Source organism: Achroia grisella, unplaced genomic scaffold (genome assembly GCF_030625045.1).
Source record: "Achroia grisella isolate CSIRO2021 unplaced genomic scaffold, CSIRO_AGI_Agris_v1 utg900, whole genome shotgun sequence".
Lineage (NCBI taxonomy): Eukaryota > Metazoa > Arthropoda > Insecta > Lepidoptera > Pyralidae > Achroia > Achroia grisella.
The window spans coordinates 3,115,389-3,136,227 of NW_026713059.1; the positions used below are offsets into that span (position 1 = coordinate 3,115,389).

Sequence of the window (20,839 nt, forward strand, 5' to 3'; positions counted from 1 at the left end):
AAAGTCACCCGATGATATAAATCTAGCAATAACATATAAACGCTATAGAAACCACTGTAACAATATTCTGCATAAACTAAAAAATGAGCACGACAAATCTAAATTACAAAATAGTAAAAACAATATAAAAAGTACATGGAACGTGATAAAGCGCATATGTAATATTAACAATAATAATAATTCTATGATTTCCACCGAACTTTTAAGACTGAAGCAAACACCAGAAGATTCGATTGAATACATAAATGATTATTTTGCCAATGTGGGTAATAAACTTGCGGTTGATATTTTGCAAAATCTTAATTTATCTGAGACTGACCTTACTCAACAATATACAGCTGAATACTCTAATCTGAACTCATTCGTACTATTAGAAACCGATATAAATGAAGTAAATAAAATTATACTATCACTAAAAAATACACCAGCTTGTGGCTGGGACGGTATTTCATCGATATTTATAAAAAAATACATTGATATTCTAATTACTCCAATTACCTTCCTTTGTAATCTCTGTATTTCATCAGGAGTTTTCCCAAATTCACTAAAAAAATCTGTGGTGATACCTGTATTCAAATCAGGAGACAAAGACAGTGTCAGCAATTATCGGCCAATATCGCTCCTTCCCGTTTTGGCTAAGATCCTAGAAAGACTGATTAATCGCCGTCTCGTAAGCTTTCTGGACACAAACAACATTTTGTCAAACAATCAGTTCGGGTTTAGAGAAAAATTATCTACAAATGACGCGATCGAGAGCCTTGTATCCCATATAGCCGACAACTTAGACAATAAACGAAAATGTGTTGGAGTTTTCTTAGATTTGGCTAAGGCGTTTGACACTGTCTCCGTCCCAATATTACTGTGTAAATTAGAGTCCATAGGCATACGGGGATTACCGTTGGAATTACTTAAAAGTTACCTCTGCGATAGATCCCAAATCGTAAGGATTGAGAACAGATATAGTAGCAATCGAACCGTCACTTTTGGAGTGCCTCAGGGTTCGGTCCTTGCACCGACCCTCTTTCTAATTTATATAAATAGTCTCTCTAATTTTAACCTATCAAATACAAAAATTGTGTCATTTGCGGATGATACCGTTCTAATATTTACAGGTCCTTCATGGGAGGAGGTTCGTCTAACTGTTGAGAAAGGTATAAGGGTTATAATAAATTGGCTTGACAAAAATATTCTAACATTAAATCTAAGTAAGACTAAATATTTAACTTTTTCAATATACAAAAATAATCAACCTAAGCCTGATTTTACAATAAGAGCCCATACCTGTTCCCAATATGAAAATGGAAATTGTGGCTGTGTTGTTCTCTCTCCTACAGATAATATTAAATATCTGGGTATTATAATCGACAAAACTTTAAACTGGAAACAACATATTGACTCATTAAAGTGTCGAATTCGTAAACTCATACCAATATTCAAGAAAATTAGTTTATTAAGAGACGATAAAACTAGTAAAATAGTCTATTTATCTTTATGTCAGTCTATTATTACTTATGGAATTTCAGCTTGGGGAGGAGCAAAGAAAACCATTCTGATCAAATTGGAACGCGCCCAACGATCTATCCTTAAAGTTCTAAAATTTAAGCCATTTAGATACCCCACAACAGAGTTATACCGTGAGCTTACGGTGCTAACAGTACGCCAGCTATATATAAAAAGAATTGTTATAAAACAACACTCTCACCCAATTAACTTGGATAACTCTAAAAGATTAACACACAAAGTATACAAAGTACCCACATGTAAAACTACTTTTGCACAAAGCTTTTTTAATTTTCTTGGACCATTACTTTATAATCGCATTAATAAAAAAGTATTGTTAAACAATAGAAATAAATATGAATGTAGAAGGACACTTCAAGATTTTTTACTGAAACTTGACTATACCGGCACTGAGGAAGTTATTGCAGTTACATAATAGAACAACATTACAATACAATAACTATCATACATACATATATATACATACATTTACAATATGATGTAATATATTATAATATAATGTAACTTAGTATAGTTTAATCTATACTAATATAATATTTTATCTATATATAATTACTTTATACTAATATAAATATATAGGATAAATACTTATCTTGATATATGGAGCATGAATTAGAAATTTTATCTTTAGGTTTTCTTTTCTTTAACATAAATTCATTAAAAAAAAAAACTTAAATTATCTGTATCGTTAACATATACTGTAATAAGTTATTATTACATTCAAAAGAATGTTGCCGGCTGACGATCCCATTGTATTATAAAAACCGTTTGATATGCCATTTAAAAATGAGCCCTATTCATATAGTGCGAGATTCTTACCTTGCCGTAACACAGTTATCTAACTAGCACGGGAGGTAATGATTTTTAACTGTATACCCTCAAAAATATTTGTTTTGTTTTATATAGTTTATAAATAGTAAAATTAACAAAAGTGAATAAAATTAGATTAGATTAGAAAATTATATTGGAAAAATGCTAACCTAACCTTAAGTATTTACAAATATTCATAATGTTAATAAAAAATTTTTTCATTTTCATTTTCATTTTCATTTTCAAATGTTATATACACGGAACAGAACATATTCGCAACATGAGCCAAAAGTCGTAAAGATGTGCAGCTAAAATTCATATACAGAATGTTAACGTTGTGATAATTTGCAAGCAACGTTTACGTGATCAGGATGTAATCTTACCGAGTGCATACAATCGTTGGTAATTTCTGCTGAGGATGTAGGGTTGCCAGTACGTAAAGGAAATCTCACAAAATCCTTGAATATTCCAAATATATTTTTTTCACAAAGCTTCATGAATATGGCACCATAGACACTACAATAGTTTAATGTTATCAAAAATCTGTTAAGTTTTTGATTAAACCTCTAATTGTTCTATTTGTATAAAAATAATTTATGTATTGAAAATGTTTAACTGTATGATACTTTTAATAATTCTTAGAAAAGGTTTATATATATACCTATATAAGTTATTATGTATCAATATTTAATATTTTCTATAGTTCTACTGAGTAGAGATAAAAATTACTCATTTCGTAAGCGAATGATCTAAATCCTACGTGGTAACCCTGTGTGGATGTGAACTCATTGCCCACAGGTTGCGTAAGGAATGCCTGCACCGTTAGGAAGTTGTAACTATATTCTAGGATTTACGACATACGAGTATGATGGTTTACTTATCTAAATTAGTTTTAAATATATTAAAATTAAAGCATTTGTGCTAGATTGTTTTTAAAAGAAGGGACGTTAAAAATGGGTACACCGTTTTAGTACTCGTTTCCTTAAAAAGTAGTAAAATTACAGATATTTTTATCAAAAACATTATTAAAAGAATAAAATGCATGTAGCTATTTTTACAAGTAAATAATTTGTATGGTTTGTAATATTATTAAATGCGTATTTCGCCCAATATACAGAATATCTCTTTAAATAATAACATATGCGTCATTGTGATGTATAAGCTAAGTTACTGTAAAGTTTCACCAAAAACTGTACTGTAGTTTTTACGTGAAAGAGTAACAAGCATCTATCCTTCCATCCATACACACAAACTTTCGCTTTTATAATTTTTATAAGATAATATATAAATGCAAAAGTGTTACTGTCTCTTCATTTCCTTGTTAGTCACCTATTAAATGGCGGAACGGATTTAAATGTAATTTAATGGGAAGTATTAAAAAGACTGCCTTCAAAAAAAGCAAACGAAGTCGATGCTAACAGCTATCTTGTTAGTATGGATGTTATAGAATTTTCAAAGAAAATATACATTATCTAACTATTACCATCTAAATAGAACAACATGTAACGCAAATCTTTACAGGAATTAATTTAATAACTGATGAGTTTCCGCTGATAAATGTTTCCTTCCTGCCGGCTAGCCTTATCGGCTGCCACTCTCTATATTTGAGTAACACTACGATTATTTAGTTAAAACGTGTTTAGTAATTAAGTGGCTCTGTGCAAACACTGTCTTTATCAGTTTATTATTGTAATGCCACTAACATAGTTGTATCAACTATTTGACAGTAGCTTGCGAATTACATACCTCGTTTCCTGTTTTGTGCGGAATTTCCAATGTTTTCCTTAAAATAATGTTATTCTTCAAGTCAAGTTATATTTTCAAACTTAGTAAAGGAGTTTTTATTGAATTACTTAGACTAGTACAATACTATCATGTACACTTTCACTTGGTTATTTTCCTTTTTTCTTTCTTCCTTAAAGTTATACATTATTGTTACACTTTTTATTATTAAACTGCTGAACAAGCCTATGTCATGAATTTGAACGTGAGATAAGTAATTAAAGAAAAAATCTGAATCTTTTTGAAAATAGTTTTAAGGTAGCATACATAACATTCGAATTAAGAACCTTCTTCTTTGAAGCCGTTTAAAAAGATAAAGACGTTACGAAAAACATGCCTAATAATAAACATGTCTATCGCTAGATGTCTAATATCCATGTCTATCGGCCCATAAAATTAAGCGAATTGGTAATTTACCAAATGAAAGAGAAAAAGCTGTTTACTAAAATATTGGATGCACTGCGCCATGTACGAACATTACACGAAATCTCGGCTTATTGTTTACTAAACCATAATGTGAACTGCCAGTATAAACAATCTATTACCGTACAGGGATCTATTTATACTGATTTCTACAGTCAGTTGGTAACATAGTAATGACATTACCTCAAAGCCGATTAAGCCAGTCAGTAATTAGGTGACTGACAATAGTACTGTTATATAATGCGAGTACAATATGCATAACACGAAGATGGCTGTCCTTTTGTATTATAATTACAAATTGTTCTAGAAGTTAAATAATTAATTACATCGAATAAATTAATAAATGTATTTAGTGCTACATTCTACTTTTCAACGGCCTTCAAAAATGAAGTACACAATTTGACTATTTTTCATTTAACATTTTTTCTACGTGAAGTGTTTTAGTTCTTATCTGAAAGCTTCCCCATATAGTTTCATATAAATTTGATCAAGATCAGCCCAGTTATAATTATGTTCAGCCATATAGTTTTTTGTTATCCTATTGAGGATACTATTATTATATATGATTACTATTGAGTAATATAGTAATATCAAAATGTATTGCAATTTATTGTATAGTGAAAAATAAGCACTCGATAACAGGGAAGTAAAAGAAAAAGTTTGGTTTTGACCAATATTTACGTTAATTCGCCTGTTACCTTATGTCCTCAAAACTATTTTTCATAATTTGATTAATAAGATATCGTTGAATATATGGCCCGTACTAGTTGTGTAGCGTGATCGATGAATTTGTCCTAAGATTTATATGATTGCTTACTGTTAAAATGCATTGTTTTGTTATTGTATAAGGCATACGACTACAGGTAACAATTTCACGTCAGAATATTTGGCTTTTTCCTACTCTTTAGGACATAATATTTCAGTAGTTGGGTATTAGTTTGTAAGTTTTTTTCCTAATTTTATACCACTGCACCATTGATGTATCTTATTTCGTATACAAGTCTTATTTATTGATCGCTTTGAGACCTCTTTATAATTGGTTCTCCAGGGGAATCGTGACCCCTGCGTTGAGAAACGATAATTTAGTATATGGCGTGAAAGAATATTTTTTATGTAGCTGCTGTAGTAAACAACAGAATCAATTTTATGCTGCTGCTGATGCTAGCTGAAATATTTCATACAGAAGTACCGGGATTGAAGTTGTGAAATCGTCTGATCTAGAAACCAGTGCTCTTAAAAGGAAGTCTTAACTCTGCTTCCAGGTCCTTCAAATTATAGCCAACGCATTTGCAATTCCCTTGTTGTTACGTGTGCAGCGGCGGGCGATAGTAATCACTTACCATCCAGGTGTGTCGTATCATCCAATCCACCCAAATAGTTTCACTATCTCAAGAACATTGTTTATAAATGTTATTGATAAATGTGTCACTGGTTTTAATCGAGCAAGAATCTTATCAGACTCATTTCCGTATATCATAACGGATAATCATTTAAAAAATATAATTAAACTAAACGGGAAATTATCTGACAGGTTGACGAATGACAATTATTTAAGAACAGTTATATTAAACAGGAAATTATGTGATATGACTAAGTGTTGAGTTACTATTATTTTGTTTATTTCCGCGACAATTTGTCCAGTGTTAACCCGCAGAACTAATCGCCATGAATTGGCTCTATGACCTTGTATGATAACGATTAATCTCCGAAATTTGTTCAAGCTAAACACATTTTTACCGAGGTAGAATTTTGTACAAATTCGTAATAGTTGGTACTTTTGTCTGAAGTATTTCTGCCACCGAGCAGCTTGCTTTGTAAATTGTATATCGGCTTTAGATATGGTAGTATAATTACTGGGACCGGAGGCATGGCATCTTAGTATTCAGGAATGGCAACACATGTGGAGTATCATGGGTATTATATGACAGTGATACCCACAATCCTTAGTTTGTTTGTCATGCCAGTTGCATCAATAAAGAATTGACGAATTAAAACTTGGTAGTTAGTTAACCGTCCTGCGAGTAGATTGCTTGTTTGAACTCTACGAAATGCTGCTAAATCTTTACTAATATTATAAGAGGTAGTTGATGGTAATCTTTGGATCTACTTAACCAATTTGAAAAATTCTTATAGTGTGTTACATAGAATATTACAAGGATGTTTTGGGCTATATAACCCATGTCGGCTCTAGCTGCATTAAAAAATGTTGAGGAAACGGTGAAAATGTGACGCAGACGAAATTGCAAGTGACAGCTAGTAAATAATAAATATGATAGGTTATGATCTAGTACAATTCTGCGTATCTACTAAACTAGTTGCGTGTGTTCAATAGAACATAAAGCATGTCGTGTAGAAAATTGCTAAGGTATAAATAGTAACAAAATCCAATTTAATCCTATACGAGGCGCTTATCTCGTGGGCGCAGACGGCGGCAGTAGACGTCCGGAAAATTGAGAAAAATTATGGCCATAGTGTGAAGGGACAGGGGACTAGGCTATACATGTCATGACGTCATCGGCGTCCTCGTGACGTAACGAACGGCGCGCCCCCGCCGTCGCCTGGACTTGTGCGACGTTTTATTGGATTATATTGTCTGCTTCCTTCTTGATCAATGTCAGACAATTATAGTGTCAGTCCTTGTTTATTTGTTTATTTGAAATACTCAATTGTAAACTGTTTATTATTTGTAAACTATTGGATAGGTATGTAAGTAATTTGACTAGGGATTTACTAGATCTGAAAGATATTATACCCAACAACCTTAGTTGTTTTTATAGTAGTTTTCTGTGCATATGGTAAGGGTCTAATATAGTTTTAATAGTATATTACAATACACTTTTGATTTCTATATGTTAGTCCTTACGGTACGGGCCAATAATGTAATAATATTAAGTTGCCTGTAATAGAAACATATTATTATGTCAGAAACCATTATAGGATAAAGAAAATCAAAGAAACGTTGAAGTCTAACATATTAATTTGAACAAGAAGTGCTATTTAAAAATAATTTCAGTCCACGAAACTCGTTACTATACTTACGTAATCGAATAGCCATAGATGAGTTCGGTAGCGCCTGTTGCGTTTCGCGTAGGCGTGTCGGGGTGGCGGGGTGGCGGGGTGTACTGCTAGGGTGTTAGCGTGATGGTGTCAACTCGTTATCTGGAGACCGCGCAGCTGGAAAATTGGACCAGAGCAACGCGTCCCACGCGTTTTTCAATGAAACGTGAGATTGAAACAGGATTCGTTTTGTGTTACAATTACGTTACTTCTAATACGATTTTCAAATAGAAAATTACCTATTCCTTAATCGAGATTGAATATTATGTGGCTCATCTAATTTTATGACTTGTATATTCCGAAAACTGTAGACACTTTAGCATCGAAATCAGAACTTGCCTAAGTTTTTTTCCAATTAAATCAAAGTTTTATTTATGTCACATACAATTACCTAAGTTATATTTGGATTATTTTATTTTAGAAATTTTCAGCTAAGGACTTCGAGACCTCTCATGCTATTAAATGTATGTGTTATTAAATCCCACAGAATTATAATATTGTTGTAAATTTTAAAACCTGTTGTATTATAATAGTTATTTACTTCTTTGAGGCTTGTATGTTTTATAATTAGGTGTATAACTAATTTCAATATCCATCTTTCCACCACGGATTAAAATATTATTGTATTTGCAAAATTAATAAAGTCACACTTTTATGTTTAGGATTCAATATATTATAAATACCAAAAGGAAATTATTAAACAAAGAAATATACAAACACCAATATTGTCAAATAAGGACATTGTGAGACAAAAGACAGTACCGTGTTACTTTTAAATTAGATTAAATCAACGTATCGTATTATTGAAATACCCGACATTTTCCCAATTATGAAAATGGGTGGAGTTGATACATATAAAACATTTTCAATGCCTTTCATTAATCTTTATTTCACTGCCTTAATTGGCCATATAAATGAATATTGACTTTTGATAACCTTTCAATGTCCAATATTATAACTAATAATAACACAGTAATGGATTTGATGACTATAATCTTGTTTATTTTCCGATTACTTTGTTAACAGTAGCGAATTAAATATTACATAAAAATACTTTTATATAAAATCTCGATATTATAATTATCATATTGAGTTTACAGTAATCAATCAGAAATAAAAATCTGACCTTGTGTAAACAGACATTTTTAAATCGTTTTTAGTGTAAGCAAATGACCAAAGCTTAATAATTTTTGTACTTTACCTGCCTTTGGAACGCAAAACGTCAGAATGTCTGGCCGTGCGATTTCCAGCAAAGGCCAACTGGCTATATGAAAATTTATGCACATAATTTTCTTCCACAAAGGGCTGACCTTAACTAATGATACCATAGTTACCTACATGTTCTTCAATTCGTAAAGCTTCGTACACTTCTACGAATCTTATGTAAATGAATCCCTTAATGTCTATTAAAATTAGGCAACAAATGTACAATGTAAGTAAATTATTCCTCTAGGATATAGCGCTAAGGGTATTTCGTATTTTCGTTCGCTTGATGACGTCATTGGCGTCTAGACATTTTATGTTGTGGATGACGTCACCACTCCCACAGCGTAACGCCTACTGTTCACTCCTGCCACCAAACAAGGTTTTAAAACATATATCGGTATCATTTGCTATTTGGCGCAAATTAACCACCAAGGATTAAAACTCGACCAGAGAAGCGTATCATATTTTTTTCCAGTACGTACTGTGATTATACTAAAGCAAATTATTAAAAGCAATTTCCCTTCCACGATGAAACACTGTTCAAAAAAGTCATATTCTACTTAAACAACAACTCTCTTAATTTTAAGAATTGTTAGAAGTAAAAGTAAATATACAAAGTTTTAATTGAAATGTAGGGATAAAAAATTACATTACTAATGTAATTTATTTATGCATAGGTATAAGAAGATATGAAGGCGACCCTAAGCATCACTAGAAATGACCGACTTTAAGTAGGTGGTAGGTGGTAGGTATATATAATGCCCCCGATACTTCTATCAAAATGATGTCAAACTATCGCACGAATTGCATTATATTAGTTGAATTGAATTGAATTATATTAGTCCTCAAATCAGGACATTCTATACTAAAACTATATAATAAATATCACGTGGTTTTTAAAGAAATATGTGTATAATTTGTTTTTATAAAAATTTTAATTCGCTAAAAGATACATTATATATCTTAATCAAACTTTCAATTTTATTTCAATTATCTTTATAATTAAAATAAAATATTCCTCTTCAATTTCACACGTTGCTATGAGACTTTCGAAGTTGGCGCCTGAATGTCGAGTTCCTTACAGACAAACCCAGCCTGCCATTAGGGACCTATTTCCATGATTATAATTTACTGACCGTTACCCGCGACATCATCTGCTTTATTAAGATATGTCCTTATAATTTAATCTATCATCACATGAAATTTCATTATGATCCGTTCAGCCGTTTAATTTCGAAAGGTAACAATTGTTGTAATGTTAGTATAGAATAAAAGAGGATCTGATAAAGATATAGACAAACTGTGGAAATACTGTTAGCAACATGACTAGGCATCGAGCTAATGTAATACAGGCCAGTTAAGTCAATTATCTCCTATCTATTGTCTAGACATCGCCACTCTTCTTTATATACATATATGTGGGTGATAATTCAATATATCTTAATTGAAACTGTATCTAAGTGACCGGTATTAAAGTACTTTATGACATCTTTTATGCTTTTTTGGTGTCTACAGCTTTGCCCAACCTAGTTATTAAGATATTCCGTCTCTAGTCGCCAGAAACTCACTGTCATCGCGTACACCCATGTTAAACAGTAGAATAGGAATGCTTGAACACGGAACTGACGGCATAACTCATTAGTAACCGTGTGTAACAGTGGTATGGGAGCACCACTCATCAGTCATTTGTTTTAGTAATCACGAATTACTAATTAGAGATATTAACAGCAAACAAAATATTATAGTATGTAATCGAGTAAAAAAAAAGAAGAAAGTCGTCTCGTCATGCAATATTCTGATGATTCCTAAATGTAATTTTAGTTTATATCTATGGAAATACCTATCTAATAACTTTGTTATTAATTATTACCTGATAAATTACCTATCAACATTTATAGCGACCATATCAATATCAAATCATTATTTCTGTAATAATCATAATCACTTTGCAACTGTAAATTGCACGTTTCATTTCGCACAATAAATCCTATTTCAATATTTAGTTCAGTAAAATATTAGTTGTCGGCCTCCGTGATATACCTAAACAGGCACACCGCCGCTTACGATGCTCGTGAGTTCGATTCCTGGCATGATACAAATTTTACATTCATGGTTATTATTGTATAAAAAAATATTAGTTCTTCTCTAACTTTACTCCGTCTCGATTTACATAGGCGACCTATTTCGCATGGCGATCATTGCAGTACCACCATTGTGTCCTACATATCAATTATTACTGCAACAGATGTATGTACATATCACGTGTTATGATCGTTACCATCTCTTAGCAAGCTGGTCATTGGTGAACACATCACTCGGCCGTTCCCCTGGCATGTGAAACTAATTTGCGACTGCCTAACACAATTTGTCTATTCATATGTATTTATATGAATAGTTATTAGATATATAAATAATCTTTACCTAAGTAAACTTAATATAAACATTTAAGTCAATAATAACTTTTAAAGTGTATTTTTTTTACATTACAAGAAGAACAGGGCAAGAAACTTGGGTGTTGCTCTTTTAAATTATTACTAAACTTTGTCCTATCTACCTACCAATTATTCCTTTAGATAAATAGGTATATATTATTTGTATACATGTTTACTTCTAAAGGGTACTCCAAATGCAAAATAGTAACAGTAATCATGTAATTAAAGAAAAGCAAGTTACTACTACTACTACATCCATTGCTAGTTATATCACTGGCTATGGATGGTTTAAATCTGATATCTATTTCTAACTTATGACATTTGAAATAAAATGAAGTGAATAGCATCATTTATAAAATTATTTACGCTGTTGTCGTTGTTCTATAGAAATCATTGACTTTTGCTAATAAGTCTCAATTGTATAATATAATTGTTCAATGAAATATTACCACTCATTTGTTGGAGTTATTATCAGAAAGGGGAATAATGACCCTATTGTTAATGTACCTCAGGCCGACCACCACACAGTGTCCCCTGGAAACCATCCTGGGTAATTCATCAATCCTGATGTATTTGTTATGGCGGGTTGTCTGTCTTGACGTCACCTTCCATTGGTCCCTCGCATGCGTAGGCATATGCAGTATTTCATATTCATCCAGTATAAAAAACTACATCCATTCATTACCATTCATAAATCCGTCATATTTGTATATTGCAGCGTTGAAACCCGATGGGTTTTCTGTCAGCATATTTTAATATTAAATTAAAATAATCGTTACACTCGTATCGATTTCATTTGACATGCTATAATCAAATATGTAGATATTTCTTAACAAGTACTTATTAGACCAGTTATTGAAATAGAGAAGTAGATATATATAGATTTATTGATTTCAAATTAATGTTTTAGTTTTAGGTAGTATTAATTTGAAATGTACCATGTTAACATGATAAATATAATAACGAGTAGGTGATACACTAAAGCGAATAATCTATAAGAAAATAATCTATTAGACAAACAAAATCCATTTTTAATTTGTTTTTCCTTTTTTTTTATTATATTTTTACAAAATAGATATAAAATTATTATATAATCATATATTATTTATACCAGTTTATTATTATATAAAATTGCTTCTATTACTGTATAATAATATTTATTCGTACCTAATGGAAAATACAAAGTTAAGAAATAAAGCGTTCTATAATATTAAACAGATATAATATTTCTTGTTATTAAACTAGATGTCTTTGATATAATAACGTAACAAGTAATCTAAAAGCAAATATTAATTTATAAAATTTACATTTCAAATCTAGCAAATGGATGATAAATCTTAAATCCATTAGGTACTCGGTTTAAGTGTGGAATTAAAATGCATTGAATTTTGATATATATTTTTATGATTAGATACGTAAACTAGATTAAATTTATTTTAATTAATCTTCAAATATTTCAATAGATGTAAAAGGAACCCGCGCCTGTCGGGAATAATGCAGTTTAAACCAATACATTATCGAATAGATATTCAAACTAATTTGAGTAATAATTATAATCTTGAAATCCGAAATACAGCTCGAAGGATCTGATGTTACGTGATGATGGCTTCAGCAATTTACAAGTTGTAGAAATGATAAAATTTGCTTCCCCTCTTGAATTTATTTGGTAAATTACAAATTGATACTTTTTTATTTTTTAGTCCACTGGTTTAGTGGACTAGAAAATACGTTCTTTCATTAACCAGAGAGCTCTCAGTTCTTAAAGTTTCTAAAATTCGTTTTTCATTATTAGAGTAAAATTGAATGAAAATAGAGAGATGCTTGTATAGACTTTTATTAAAGGCAGAGTGCAGTGACAGAAGTGTTAATAAAACAAAATGTATATCATATTTTGAATATGGATAAAAGAATATATAAAAACTGCCAATGACTCTACTATATTGTAGGTGTAACAATTAGAAATTATAAAAGCGTGTACAGACGGTCTTTTAATCGGTGACGCTTCGAGCAATGGTTGTGAACGCCACTACGTCCTCCCGTGTGTAGGCCAATTGTAATCATTAATATTAATGTCCTGACTGCTTAGATATTATAACTCTGTTATCTGTGATTTAGTTTGGATTTTTTGATAAAAGATTTCCTGCGTTCGTATTCGTGATACAATCTATATTCACGCCAAATTTCATCAAGATCCATTTAGCAGCATAGTAGTGATAAGATAGTAAACAAAGAGACAGACACTTTCGCATTTATAATATTGTCATGGATTCTGTGGGAGAGATAAGGTGTTTCCAATTTACCTAATCTCGTGTTTATCGAATGAGTCATTATACAAAATCGTGTAAGATTTGTCTACACAAACATTATTAAGTCAATATTTAACAAACGTGGCACCTTGTTCCGGAGATGAATACTGTATAAACTTAGCTTATCTCATTATTTTTTGATAACAGTAATGAAGAAAGTTCAGTATTTTATACAAATATGAATATTTTCGCATTACCAAAAACTCTGTTATGCGTATATTGATATAATAAATAAAAAGTACTAATAAATATTGGTTTGTTCTATCGTATTTACATATAAATAATTATTTTATACTTACTAGATCTATTACAATTTGCAATATATACCTGCAATATATAATAAATATTTCCATATTATACAATACAATACTCTAGGTATAGAACCTTTTATTACGACATACTCTTAAATGCATTATCCTACTAAAAAGAGCACAGTAATCCCCTCTTTAATTATGAAAATGCCAATGCCATACACGCCATGTCGGAGTTCGGCCCTTTAAGGTGTTTCAGTTGAGGTCCAAGTCACTCGTGTCTGATGGTGGTCTTGTTACTCAGATTGGTATTGGCGCCAAGAAGTCTGCTATTGTTCTAACGCTACATTGTTTCATTTCTAACTATTCTAATCATGCTTTCATATGGCTTTTACAAATTTACAGAACGAAAATGGAAAATGAAAAAAATGGAGGTTAAAAAAACTCTTATTTGACGCATATGAAATACCGTCTGAAGTCGCCGTCAGAGGTTAGAAATTCGCCAGGATTTAGAATTTCTCCGTTGGAATGGGATAATACGGGGTTACTATACCATTGAGTAGCAAACCAGCCAGCTCTTCAGTCACACATTCTTTTTATTTAATATATAATTATAAAACACACCTGTTAAATGTAATTAGCAATTAATTATGAGAAGGGCGACCCAAGAAAACGGTTACTTGTTTGTACTTTCCGAATAGGAAAGGTACCGTTACAACGCCGCGCAGCGCGACGCTAACAGTTTATCATAACAATTTATCATCCTCTCATTCATTGTGAAGGTTCTTGTGAGAGCTAGAGACCAACATGGAAACAATCGACACTCGTGTACCCTATCTCACTCTAACATCCTACACAGACCGAGTCTTAGAAAGAGAAAGTAAAACGTCGTTGAATCAAATTAAACACATTAATCAATTAGTGGCGATGCCGACAACCCATTCTTTTCAAGCATTTCTTTTATTGCATTGTTGTTATAAAGTATTGATGCAATTAAGTTTGATTTGTAACGCCTATCCGGATGTCGGAGGTGGAATGATGTTTTATTTTGTATGTGTTACTGTATATAATACATTTAAATAGCAGATTAAATATTCTATTATTAATGTACTGATAAGTTTTTGACATGTCAATAACTGAATATTTCAATTCCAGGAATATGTCTATGTTCTTATATGATACCATACATTGACTTAGAACCCAGACAAGAAAACTCAAACGTTTCTGAGATGTTAAAGCAAACTATTAGGAATCACTTAGACAGTTAGTAGCTAAGTAAAAGAGCTACTAGTTATACTACAACTATTAAAAATACAAAGAATAATGTTAATAAAAATTACAACCAACCTGAAAACCTTCTCCACTGTGACGTAATAAACTTGTAACAGTTCGTAACAGCAACTTTTTGTGCACTCCATTTTATTTTTTAATAGTATAAGGTCGGCAACTTAAACAACCCATATAAATTCTGTAAAAATAACTCAATTATAAAGTTCAGGTAAGTTAAGTTGGATTCAGCCCACGCGGTTACGTGGGTTTATTATTTTAAACTTATACTCGTACGAGTAATCATTTAATATTGTACCTGACACTGCGAAACATAGTAATATTTGTTTTCATTCGTTACTTTACGAATCGTTACGTAGATACTACCAAATCTCTTTTTCTAAAAGTATATTTCTAGTTTCTAAATTTGAACATAAGATTTATAGTCCTATAAAAATCTCTTTTCTACATGTATACAGGTTCAGTAGTTAAATATTAAAAATAATTTATTTTTGTGTATTATAATATTCCAGCTACCAAAAATTTTAACACACTAATGAATGAAGAAACATCTTTGGTTATAAAATATTGTGTTCTATAAAAACTATTTGTTTTCCAAATAAAATAAACAATTTACTATCCTAGGTTACTGTGACTGCAATATATTATTGTAAAATGTTTAGAACTATTTGTGGTATAGGTAATTCGAAGTTAAGACCCTTGGTCATCGTCAGATTTGATATAATGTCAAGGTAGCATATTAGAGCATACAGTTGCAATAAATTTTAGCATAAGCCCCAGATCACGTTATCTCGTTGTCAACCAGCCCACTGCACACTCGCTATGCGTTATTTCGTGCTTGTGTTAAGGAGACGACGTACCGTAAAGGCAATCTATTCTTAATCAAAATTATCGATTGTTGTCCTCCGGAATGGCAGTATTTGAGGGGCACTTACCGCGGGCGTTAAATGTCTGCAATGCTATTCAAGTCGGTATATAGTCGACGGTTACTACAGTTATATTTAAAAAATCTGTTTCTTAACCTTTTAGCCGCGTTTCTTATACACTCTCGATATAAAAAACATTACGCCAATCACTGTTACGTCCATGTTTTACGGTTGGTCTCACGCCATTGTCAATTGTATTTGCCTTTCTTGTCCGGCTAAAAATGGTGGATTTTTTATACTACTGATACCAGATGTCTGTCTTTTTGATAGAAAGTGAAAACAATAATTTGTCAACGTGAACAGCACCATGAAGATTATAACATCCTTGTGTATGAGTACACTGGCGTAAGGTACAAGCTGTATTCTTTTTGTGCACTAAATTATATTTATCAGTCGGATCCTGAGAAAACGGTACTCCAGGAAATTAATTAGATTAGTTACCTTAGTCTGGTTTCTTATCGTATATAAAATTTTTTAATCATTTAGATATATCAATGACATTTCCTATCTAATAAACAATATATATTTATCCCAGGATTACGGTCCCTTGGTATCGACGTTTCGTGTTTTTAGTTTATTGATAACTAATAACGAAAATAATTTTATGTACTGTTCTATCAAGGCAATATGTATTTATATCCTCTTCCATACGCTTAGACCTGTTTCAAACTCCATTTAACTGATGCTATATTTAAAAGCAATTGAAAATAGAATATTACACTGAAGTATCTTAGCAGTCGCGCGCACTCTTAAGTGAACGTCTCATGAAATATCAACCGGCGTAAGGAATGGGAGCATTTTTTGTAAGATCAACTTTCACCGACCGATAGTGGGTTCACATCCGGTTGACTCGGTACCGTTCTCGTATCAGCTATTATTTCGATCCAGATAGGGACACACTTGTCTGTCAATCGATATCCATATATAAAACGTGACTATAATTATCATTATCGAGAAAACATTGCAGGCATGATATGCAAGATTAAACCTTGTTTCCAAAACGGAGATATTCAAAATTCAACTCTATCATTGTCTGTAATATACTCGTATATTTATGTTTTAAAGTGTAGTCATAGTGACGAGATTATTTTTCCAATTGTAATTTTAGTATAAAAACGATTCTGCAACATCCAAGTCGTGATGATGAATAAAGGACGAAACGGTTATTGTGTCAATTAGCCGGTGTACAACTTTGCTAGAGGTCGTATTTGTACGAGCGTTTTTGTAACTGAAATGACATGTTACCGAACAACTCACTACCCATCGCTTATATAAGTGAACAGTACCAGGGCATCACTTTATCATGTAATGCCCTTATTACCATGCGCTATCCTCCTTTCATGTCCATGCTTTGTGATTTCACTGCCATTCAACCGAAATAACTTACAAAGGAAGTTGCTTGGCGACTGAAATAAGAGCTGTAAAAATTAGAGAGTTGCAGCATATCTTTATTAACTCTTAGTGGTATACAACATTGATTGTGAAACGATAATCTAGATTATCGTTTCACTAGTACAATGATATATTATTACTATATATTTGATGTTGCAATGTAAAAAAAAAATAGAACCAAATTCAAATCTATTAAAGTCCAAAATTGAAACAAAGTGGTTAGTTGTCACGTCATGACCGATTTTCTGACGTGCTATACTACATGTACATATTGTTATTATGCAATATTTTTAACATATTGGTACGTGAACCAGTTTTAGAATTGCATCACTATGCAAATGCCATCGTCGCGTGTGTAACAACCGAAACTCGATATTTATCACTCGCTTTACTTTATGCCTTATAAGTGTCAGGCTTATCTTCACGGCAAAGTTCTTTACAGTGTCCAAGCAGAATGTCTGTATTTAAAGAAGCTGATTCTCTCACAGCGTCAACGTTATTTATTAATTTTTAGATTTAACATCTGTAGAATAAGAATATTTTTTAATAACATAACACAACATCATAACTTACCTGGACAACTCACACTGCACCATCTTGTCCCAAGCAAAGCAGAGCTTGTCTTGAGCTTATTATATATACTAGAGGCCTGATTTATTCATATTCAAATACATCTTCTTTTTCTAAATACATACATAGTATACATAGGAAAGATCCAGACCAATACAGACAGTTATACTCAAAAATACAAATGTTTGAACCGTGCGTGAAATAGAACCCGCGACTTTCGCATGTAAAGCGCTGTCCTAAACCCCGAGGCCGTCATGATGATAGGGACTCACGTACATATCCGAAACGTATTAATATTGTTTATATACAGAATAATATACCAGAAAAATTATAGCATTCCTTATACCCAAAGTTTTTAAAAAGTAAGGAAGTCCGTGGTAGCTTTTAAACTATCATTGATACATACATACATACATATACATTGATCACATTTTTGTTACACCATAGTAGTGGTTAAATATAAGGCTAATTTGATGGTAAACGGTTACCATAGCCTATGGACGCATGAAACATCGGGGTGTCACGTGCACGTTGCCGGAATTATTTCGTTCTGGAAAAACCCATGCTGTAGTCTAAACTTCAAAAACACAATATGATGTAGTTGTAATTGTTAGTAGTAGTATTATGGACGACTTTCTTTATTATTACTTTACATTATTACGTGACTGTGACTTTTCCAATTCTTTACATATAATGCACTAACTAGGAGTAGTAATTTTGTAATACATATGCAATAATATTAACATATTATAGTTACATATTTACAAGATTGTATTATTATTTTTATTATGAAATCCACTGCTACACGCTTGGATCATTAAAAATAATTGATAGTCTTCATTTTATTCTTAAGAATAAACCACTGCTATAAAATATTATTTCTTATCCGAACACATCAATATCAAATTATTTCTAATACGAACACGTGACGTGAGATATCTACGAATAGATCGTATATTTTTATCATTCATTCATAGCAAAAGGTCAGCACGCATTCAGACAGATTGTAAAGGAAAACAGACTTATGGCATTTAGAATAGCTGCCTCTGTAGCGCATTGGTGTTGAGGTTATTTCGCATAATGTGATGCCGAGTTTGACTCCACTATATAAATTTGGAAATAATTTTCAACATTATGTATTAGTAAATAAGTAGCCGTCGCCAACATACATGAACATCACGTTATCATGTGACCCCTGACTTCTTTTATCAGACCTTTTATCCCGTAATTTCACAGCCTAATTTCACCGTTTTTTTTTGGAAGTGGTAAAAATCATTCTAGAAATTCTCGCCCCGGGTGTGAGGTAAACGCGAAATGCCGGACTCGGTGTGTCTTCTCTTCGTCTTTAGCCAGGGCTAGGGGAATGCGCTAGCAGTCTTCCGCAACCATTTTATTCTACAACCGAAATATCATCATTTAACATCAATGATATGGGTGGTAATATGAAATATATAATTCAATGAATATCGCTAATCCGTGTGATGACGGAGAATACTAGAAAATTATGAAAAATACTAAAAACTGATTATACACGACTGTTAGATACGCCACGCTATAATTACCCGGCTCTTGTACATACATAGTACGTGCGTGACTTTTGCCACTGTTATTTATGCAATGACAAATGAATGACAATATCACTCATTGTTCCGCCACAGAGAAACAAGCGCTGGAACCGGAATTAAAACGTCTGTCACGATCAGCACACCCATTTATATCTCGAATCCAGCATCACAAACAGAAGAGTTCAATATCCTCTACACAATATTTTGGCTTACGTACCTACCTAGGTAGCCAACCTACCTATTTTAATGACCATAAGACCACGGCATGGCTTAAAAGTTATGTAAATTGTACAGTGGACTGTCCGTATTGACTTGGACACTTGGGTGGTATTTCATCGAAACGAAACTCATCCATCCGTAAATAACGTTGAGTACCTACGTGAAAACATTTGTTTATATATATTGTTTGATTTACAATTATAATAATAATAATAACTTAGGACAATTAACACAGTGGTACAATAATTATTAAAAACATTTTATTATTACGTATAGCCAACACCCAGTCCAATACAAACAATATACTCTTGATTATAAATGTTGTATCGTACAAGAATCCAATCCGTGCCCATCGGAAATAAGGCAGCGTACTGAACCGTTAGACCACCGAGACCGTCATGAAACATTAATTAAGATGAAGATAAAAATCTCCATTCTGCATACTAAATTGCGTGTCGGTTGCGCAGTCGTTTCAACAGCAGCCCAAAACGGTGTCTATAGTAGAACAATACAAATTATTACATGCGACAGAAGCAATTAACTAATCACCATAATTAAATTCGAGATAAAATAATTGAAATATAAATAAATTAATTGAATTCGAGAATTCAATTGATAATTAAAATTAATAAAATTCTAATTTTTAACTCAGTTTATACTTATTTTCTTTTCGTTTCTTTCTTGCCTATTTTTCACCAAACGTTATTTTATTTTTCACATGCTATGCTACCGTTTTTTGTGAATGTTTAATATTTCCGATGGTTTTTGTTCAGCTAAGTCGCCACCTAAGGCTAAATATTGATATGTCCCTATCTCGGAAGCTTTTAAGGTATTCGGAAGGCGTAATAAGGGGTCGGCGACCGTATTCGGCAAACCAGGGCCGTTCGTTCACTCCATTCGCCTGTGCCTCCTATATTAGTGAGTTGCGTATTTACACTCGCGGCCAAGGTGAGGGACGCGATCGTTGGCCGCAGCAAGAATGTTAGAGATGCGCGAATTAATAGTCAGTTATGTTGACCTCGCGATTCGCCAGTAACTCTCCGTTTAATAGTCCTTACATCATCATCTCAATAGGAACTTTATTAATATTGT

The 20,839-nt window shown here is 32.2% G+C and overlaps 1 protein-coding gene across 1 annotated transcript in view; it reads left to right on the forward strand.

Moving 5' to 3' along the window:
* The window catches only part of LOC131853211 (cyclic AMP response element-binding protein A), a 133,912-nt gene that overhangs the window by 95,078 nt on the left and 17,995 nt on the right, over positions 1–20,839 (forward strand). The gene's annotated exons all lie outside the window — the stretch shown is intronic.